Raw genomic sequence first — 8208 nt, forward strand, 5'->3', positions numbered from 1 at the left:
TTTAAAAAAAGGCTCCAGAGGCGATCCTAGCAATTACAGGCCAGTAAGCATAAATTCAATACCAGGCAAATTGGTTGAAACTCTAGTAAAGAACAAAATTATCAAACACTTAGATGAACACAATTACTTGAGGGAAGAGTCAACACAGCTTTTGTAAAGGGAAATCATGCCTCACCAATCTATTAGAATTCTCTGAGGGTGTCAACAAACATGTGGACTAGGGTGGTATAGTGGATATAGTATACTTGGACTTTCAGAATGACTTTGAGAAGGTCCCACACCCCAGGCTCTTAAGCATAGTAAGCAGTCATGGATAAGAGGGAAGGTCCTCTCATGGATCAGTAACTGGCTAAAAGACAGGAAACAAAGAGTAGGAATAAATAGTCGGATTTCAGAATGGAGAGAGGTAAATAGCGGGTTCTCCCAGGGATTTGTACTGGAACCAGTGCTGTTCAACATATTCATCAATGATCTGGAAAAAGGGGTAAGCAGTGAGGTGGCAAAATTTGCAGATGATACAACATTACTTTTATTTAGTTAAGTCCAAAGCAGACTGAGAAGAGTTCCAAAGGGATCTCACAAAACTGGGTGACTTGGCAACAATATGGCAGATTAATTCAATGTTGATAAATGAAAAATAATGCATACTAGGAAATATAATCCCAACTCTACATACAAAATGATGGAGTCTAAATTAACTGTTACCACCCAAGAAAGATCTTGAAGTCATTGTGGATAGTTCTCTGAAAACATCTATTCAATGTGCAGCGGCAGTCAAAAAAGCTAACAGAATATAAGGAACCATTAGGAAAGGGATAGATAATTAGACAGTAAATATGTCACTATAAATCCATGGTGTGCCTCCTCCTTGAATCCTGCATGCAGTTCTGGCCGCCCTATCTCAGAAAAGATATATTAGAAATGGAAAAGGTACAGAGAAGGGCAACAAAAATGATTAAGGTTATGAAACAGCTTCCATAGGAGGAGAGATTAAAAAGACTGGGACTGTCCAGCTTGGAAAATATATGACCAAGGTGGGATATGATAGAGGTCTATAAAATCATGAATGGTGGGGACAAAGTGAATAAGGAAGTATTATTTACCCATTCATTCACACAAGAAACAAGGGTTACCAACTGAAATTAATAGCCAGCAAGTTTAAAACAAACAAAAGGAGTAATCCTTCACACAATGTACAGTCAACTATGGAACCAGAGGATGTTGTGAATACAAAAAGTATAAATGGGTTAAAAAAAAGAATTAGATAAGTTCATGGAGGATAGGTCCATCAATAGATATTAGGCAAGATGGTCAGAGATGCAACCCCATGCTCTGGGTGTCCCTAATCCTCCAACTGCCAGATGCTGGGGCTGGATGACAAGGGATGGATCACTTGATAATTGCCAGATCTGACTCTGTCAGAAGTTCCATTGAAAGGAAACCACAGCTAGTAGATGGGAAGGGGGATTGACTTCTTTTCCTCTGTCCCATGTCTCCTGACAGGGTAAAAAATCTCCCTGGTGAGAATCAGTCCCAACAACAGGGAAAATGTTGGCTCCAGGAAAACAAACATGTCCTCCCAAGTGGTTTATATCCCCTCCCCCTCTCTGGGGTGCATGCAGTCTTGTCAGCTTGCCCCATCAGTATCCATGTGGTTGGTGGCTCTATATGAGGTTGTGGTAGTAATGCCAGTGAATGAGGCTCCTCTTGGGTGACTTTTCTTTAATACTGGCATGTTGGGGGTTGGTTAAGTGTGCCAGGCCGACAGCACTGCCTAATGGCGATGCTCTGGGATATGCTGCTTAATGGTGAGTTCAAAGGCTGCCTTGCCTGGTGGCAATATCACTAGGTAGTGTCACCCACTGGCACCTGAGGGGAGGGAAGGGGAACCCAGGCTAACTGGCACCTGAGGGGAGGGAAGGGGAACCCAGGCTAACTGGAACATGAGGGGAGGGAAGGGGAACCCAGGCTAACTGGCACCTGAGGGGAGGGAAGGGGAACCCAAGCTAACTATACTCGACTGGGTTTCAACCCAAGGCCCTTCAAAACAGTGGGCCCCGACACAGGGTTCAGGTCCTAATACCTCCTAAGCGTGTTGCCTGGGTTGCTTCCTACCCTCATTCCAGTCCCTCCAACGTCCTCTCGGGGTTGGACATGGGGTCCATCTTGTATTCCCGCTGTTTTGTCTTTGGAGTCTCCTCCACTAGCAAGAGCGAGTTGTCCCCTTCAGTTCCCGTGGTCGTCTGGCTATCTGTGGCACCATTAGGAGACTCAGCCCCAGCAGCTTGGAGCCCTCATAGCTTCCTGTCAGGAGGCTCCTGCACCCAACAACTCTTCCACTCAGTCAGCCCGGACTGAGTTGCTCCCTTTTGAATGCTCCCTCCACTGGGAGAATGCCTCGTATGGGTGAGGGGGCATGGCCTCTTTGGTCCAGAGCAGTTCATTAACCCTCGCCTCTCCAACGTGGGGTTGGTACACCCTGTCACATGGCAGTTCTCAGCCCCTCGACCTGGATGGTACTGCAAATGGCATCGTTGCTGGTGTGGAGTTTGGTATTGGCAGAGCCTTTCTCTTGTCTGCCTTTTTGTCATGGTCCAGGGGCTTCAGACATCCTAAGTCCTTAGAACCCGGGCACGAAGACTCACCCAACTTGGATGGGTTGCGGAGGGATCCGTTATCTTTGGAGTGGACTTAGAGGGGGCTCTTGTGTTTATGAGACTGTCCCCTGCTCTCATGAGGAAACCCTGATGAAGGGTCCCTGGCTTTGCTCTTTCCCATGCCCACATCAGACCTTGGTGACTCTGGTCATTGTACGGAGGAGTCCCCCTGGCCTGGGTCTGACCTCATAGCTTTATCCAGGGCATTGGATACATGAGTGGAATAACATTAAGGGTAAAATTTTTAAAGGTGTTTAAGTGATTGAGGAGCAGTTTTCAGGTATTTAAAAGGGTGTCATAAGGAGGAGGGAGAAAACTTGTTCACCTTAGCCTCTAAGGATAGAACCAGAAGCAATGGGTTTAAACTGCAGCAAGGGAGGTCTAGGTTGGACATTAGGAAAAAGTTCCTAACTGTCAGGGTGGTTAAACACTGGAATAAATTGCCTAGGGAGGTTGTGGAATCTCCATCTCTGGAGATATTTAAGAGTAGGTTAGATAAATGTCTATCAGGGATGGTCTAGACAGTATTTGGTCCTGCCATGCGGGCAGGGGACTGGACTCGATGACCTCTCGAGGTCCCTTCCAGTCCTAGAATCTATCAATCTATGAATTTTCAAGAATGATGTTGGGCCAGGTCCTCAAGGTAGTTTGGTGTCTAACTCCACTGAAATCAGTCATACCTAGGCACCTAAATACCTTTGAAGATCTGGACTTTAAGTACCTGCAAACTGCGTAGTTACACAGTGATATATTACTCCCCCTCCAGATCGGCTTTGAATTCTCCTACTCTAGGGCAGGGATCATAGGAGAAAATATTGAGCATCTGTTCAAAACCTCCTTTTCCTTTCTTAAATGGCCACAATGTTTTGAATTTTGTGGGCTGATTGAGGTAGGCAGGTGTCCAAGAAAAACACAGTGTAACCGTCTGAACAGCCACTGAATGCTCTTATCTCAGCACAGCTTTTTGTTTTCAACCCGGTGGTAACAAAGCTATTACAATCAAGCCCTTAACATTTTGTACACAAATCATCTTAGGAAATGGGAAGCATATCTAAAATTTTATGGCTTTAGCTCACGCAGGCTACAGCTCTTTGAAGTTGGAGACTGTGAATTGAAACTCCAGAGTTTTATTGCATGAAAATTACTTCCCTCATATAGTAGCTGCTTATGTAATACCGAGACAGGAAATTAAGGGTTGAGCGGGAGGGGGAAGCTGCTAAAAGTGCTATAGAAGGAGGTCTGACAGGCTTCTTTAGGAGTCTCAAAATGGAATCTTCCTTGATATAGCCTTTGAAGGCCTTTTTATTTACAAGGGGAGGAGAGGGGGTTGCAACATTTTTGTAAGAGAAAGACCATCAGCTGATTGACTGAACTCAATGGGCGCTGGGTGCCTACATACCTTTAAGGATCTGGATCTGAGAGCCCAATCCCCAGTTCTTTGAATCACCAGATCAGAAGCTGACTTACACAGCTCCCTAAGGTCATGCAGAGCAAGTACAAAGGCTCTGCGTTGACACCTCTCCTCCTGGATCCCAGCATAAGGGCCAGGGGTGAAGGGACTGTATATGGAGCAGCACCTTTCATTTGTGGTCAGTTGGGTATACCTTAGAGCAACCCTGAGGCATGCACCAGAGGTCAAAACAACCCCAAGAGCCTGAGGATTGGATAAAGATGGTTTCACATTTCCACAAGTGCAGCGAGCAGACTGTGACTGGGGATGTACACCTTGGTCTCTACTATTTGTATGTCTTATGCCTGCTCCTGCTCCCATTAAGTCAGTGGAAGTTGTGCCACTCACTTCAGTGAGAGCAGGAGAATAAGTTCCTTGGGGCAGGAAGAGTGTCCTTCTGTTTTGTACAGCACTGAGCACGTGTCACTCACTGTGAGAGCGTAAACACACACACACAAACCAAATTTGAAACAGGAAAAGGCAAATACTCCAGAACCAGAAGGAAGGCAAATTGGGGAGACATGGAGTGGGGTGTGTGTGGGTAAAATACACAAATGGCCAAATGTCTTTCTGTAATCACATTATCTGCTCTCACTGTGATCAATGGTTACAGCTATCTCTTCAGTAATTTCCGTTGACTTGACCTAGGAAGCTACAATGGATGTGCTTGGAATGCAAACTGGGGATAATACATGTTGTAAATGGCATTGGAAATGTGCTGAAGCAGTCAAAGCTTTAACTGGCCAGTGAACCATTGTATCTGCCTACTCGGTGATAGCGAAGGTACTCTAGCTACTCTGTTTCTGTCTGCACAGACTTTCTTCCTGCCTGGATGGCTGAGGGGAGAGGACTTCAGAGCTTAGGCGTGTTTCCTAAATGTTATGCTCTTGGATTATTTTTATACCTAGGACTGAATGGGGCCTGGAGACCAAACTACCAAAGCTACTTATTTTTAGGCCATGGAGACAGATGTAGGATAAGCATGAGGAAGCTTGCACTGCTGCTGTTTATTATTGAAGATGAAGAAATGCACCTCCTGTGCTGTCAGTCATTAACCATCACATAAAAATTGAAATATTCCAGTCTCTCATGTCTGACTTGGTCTATAGCATCTATATGTAGGAGCAGACTTTCATTCTCACTAGGTCGGTGACACAAGTTAGCTTGTCACTGGATTACTAATAGAGTCCTAAATGGATCCCTCAGCTCTCTACAACGTAGACTTTCTGGTAGACTTTTGAGAAGAAGGAAGGTCTCTGGTATATGGCAGTAGACTGGGACTATTGAGCTCGAGGTTTGTTTTGCAGCTTTGCCACAGACTTCCTGACCTTGGGCAAGTCATTTAACTCCTCTCTGCCTCAGCTCTTCATCTGTGCATTGGAACAGTACTAATTCCCCCTTGGTCTGTTTAGGCCTTAAGCTCTTCTGAGGCTGTTTCTTACTATAAGTTTGAACAGCCACTAGCATAATAGGGCACCAGTGTCGGTTGCTGCAACCATATTTGCAACCATATTTGCTACTTATAAATTATCTGCAATATTAAACTGAGACCTGATGGAAAAGATAGAATGTTGTTCAATTTTAGAAACAATCCTGCATTTCATAGGGGTTTGCCAGGCCAGCAATTACCTTCCCTTTGTCTCATGGAGCGATAGCAGCCTATACCTGATGCTAAGGAGAAAAGCAGGTCCTTCAACAAACATGTTGTATTCAGCAATGCACCTGGACACATCTGGTGTATTCTCAGAGTGAAGTGAGGAGTCTTTCTTTCCTGATTGCTGGTGGTGATCAGTTTGTGCCAGGAAGCCTGAATCCCCCTTGTACCATTTAAGCTAGTTGGTGTAACTTGAGATCCCGTTTGTTCAATCCATATCTAATTTTTTGAAAAAATCTTTCCTTCTTAGCCACAAGAGACTCTTGTATTCACAAACGAAAACCCTAGAGCAGGGGTAGGCAACCTTTCAGAAGTGGTGTGCCGAGTCTTCATTTATTCACTCTAATTTAAGGTTTTGGATGCCGGTAATACATTTTAACGTTTTTAGAAGGCATTTCTCTATAAGTCTATAATATATAACTAAACTATTGTTGTATGTAAAGTAAACAAGGTTATCAAAATGTTTAAGAAGCTTCGTTTTAAAATGCTGATCTTACACTGCCAGCCTGTTCAGCTCGCTGCCAGCCTGGGGTTCTGTTCACCTAGGCCGGCAGTGGGCTGAGCGGGGCCTGTGGCTGGAACGCTGGCTGGCAAGCGGCCGGCAGCCGGGACCCCAGACCTGGGGTGTGTGTGTTCAGGGGTCAGGGCAGAGGGCTGGGGTTGTGTGTGAGGGATTCAGGGGTCAGGGCAGAGGGATGGTGGCTGTGGGGGTGCAGGGCAGAAGGCTGTGTGTGGGGGGGTTCACGGGTCAGGGCAGAGGGCAGTGGGGGTGTGGGGGAGTTCAGGGGTCAGGGCAGAGAGCTGGGGTGTGTGGGGGTGTAGAGCAGAAGGCTGGGTGTGTGTGGGGGTTCAGGGCAGAGGGCTGGGGGCGTGGGGGGTGCAGGGTAGAAGTCTGGGTGTGTGGGGGGGTTCAGGGGTGCAGGGCAGAAGGCTGGGGTGCTCGGCTCGTGGGGGTGCTCCCAGCCCCCTGCCCTGAGCGGCTCATGGCAGGCGGCTGGAAGGGATATGCCCTGTTCCACCCCCTTCCCCAAGGCCCTGTCCTACCTCTTCTCTGCCTCCTCCACGGAGCAGCGAGCATGCTGCCACTTCTCGCCCTCCCCCTCACAAAGGCCATCAGCTGATCGGCACAGGGAAGGAGAGGAGGAGGGGCAGGAAAGCAGCACGCTGGCTGGGGGAAGAAGTGGGGGAGGGGGGAGCTTGGCTGCCACAGGACCAAACTTCTGCCTCCTGCCCCCGCAGGGGAGAGCGGTGGGCCGGGGGGCTGAGCGGGGTTGGGGGCCGGGACCGTGGCAGGCAGCAGCGTGCCACTCAAAATCGGCTTGCGTGCTGTGTTTGGCACATGTGCCAGAGGTTGCCGACCCCTGCCCTAGAGCATTGTTCTGGAAGATTTATTTTTTTGCTTCTGCATATTCTCTCCCAGAAACCCTCCCAACATTTGGGATATCATAACTGGCTTGTCTTAGAGGTGGGCCAAAGCCAAAATCTCTTAGTTAAATCTTTGCTGGATGAGACCTATGTGCTTAATGTGATGGAAAATGGGACTACTCACAGTTCCCATAACTAAGCAGATGCATCAAGACTATAGAGTCATTCTCACTTTCTCTCTGGCCCAGTGCATGTAATTCTTTAAACACACTGGAACAGCTTCAACTGGAGAAATTGAGAAAAACCCATATCGGAGTATCCTATGGCCTAGTGGTTAGAGCCTCATCTGCGAGGTGATCATCCCTTTTCAAATTCCTTCTCCATATAATGGGGAATTGGCCTAGGGTCTTTTCCCATCCTGTCGCACTGCTCTAACTACTAGGCTAAAGTCCTTCCCCAGCTGTTTTGTGTGCTCAGAGCACACTACCAGATTGGGCCCCACAGGGAAGACAGCCAGGGCAATGCCTAGCAAGATAATCCCCCTTGAGTTTAGGTGAGATAGAGGTGTACAGGTGCCTCTCTGAGACAGTAGTGCACATGTCCAGTGGCTAAAGTTGCCAGGTGTCCAGTTTTCAACCAGAATACCCAGTAGAAAAGGGACTCTGGTAGCTCCAGTCAACACCACTGACTGAGCTGTTAAAAGTCTGGTTGGTGGCGCAGGCAGGCTCCCTATCTGGCTCTGCGCAGCTCCCCAGAAGCAGCTGGCATGTCCGGATCCTAGGTGGAGGGTCGACCAGGGGGTCCGCATGCTGTCCCCGCCCTGAACCCCAGCTCTGCAGTTCCTGTTGGCCGGGAACCATGGCTAATGGGAGTGGGGGGCGGCACCTAAGGGCGAGGCAGTGAACGGAGTCACCTGGCCACCCCTCCGTCTAGAGTTGGACATTCTGGCTGCTTCCCAAGTACTGCCTGAGGTAAATGCCACCCAGAACCCGCACCCTGAGCCCTCTCCCACGCCCCAACCCCCTGCCCCAGCCCTGAGCCCCCTCCAGCACCCAAACTCCCTCCTGGATCCCTCACCCCCT

This window comes from Malaclemys terrapin, chromosome 1 (genome assembly GCF_027887155.1).
Source record: "Malaclemys terrapin pileata isolate rMalTer1 chromosome 1, rMalTer1.hap1, whole genome shotgun sequence".
Classification (NCBI taxonomy): domain Eukaryota; kingdom Metazoa; phylum Chordata; order Testudines; family Emydidae; genus Malaclemys; species Malaclemys terrapin.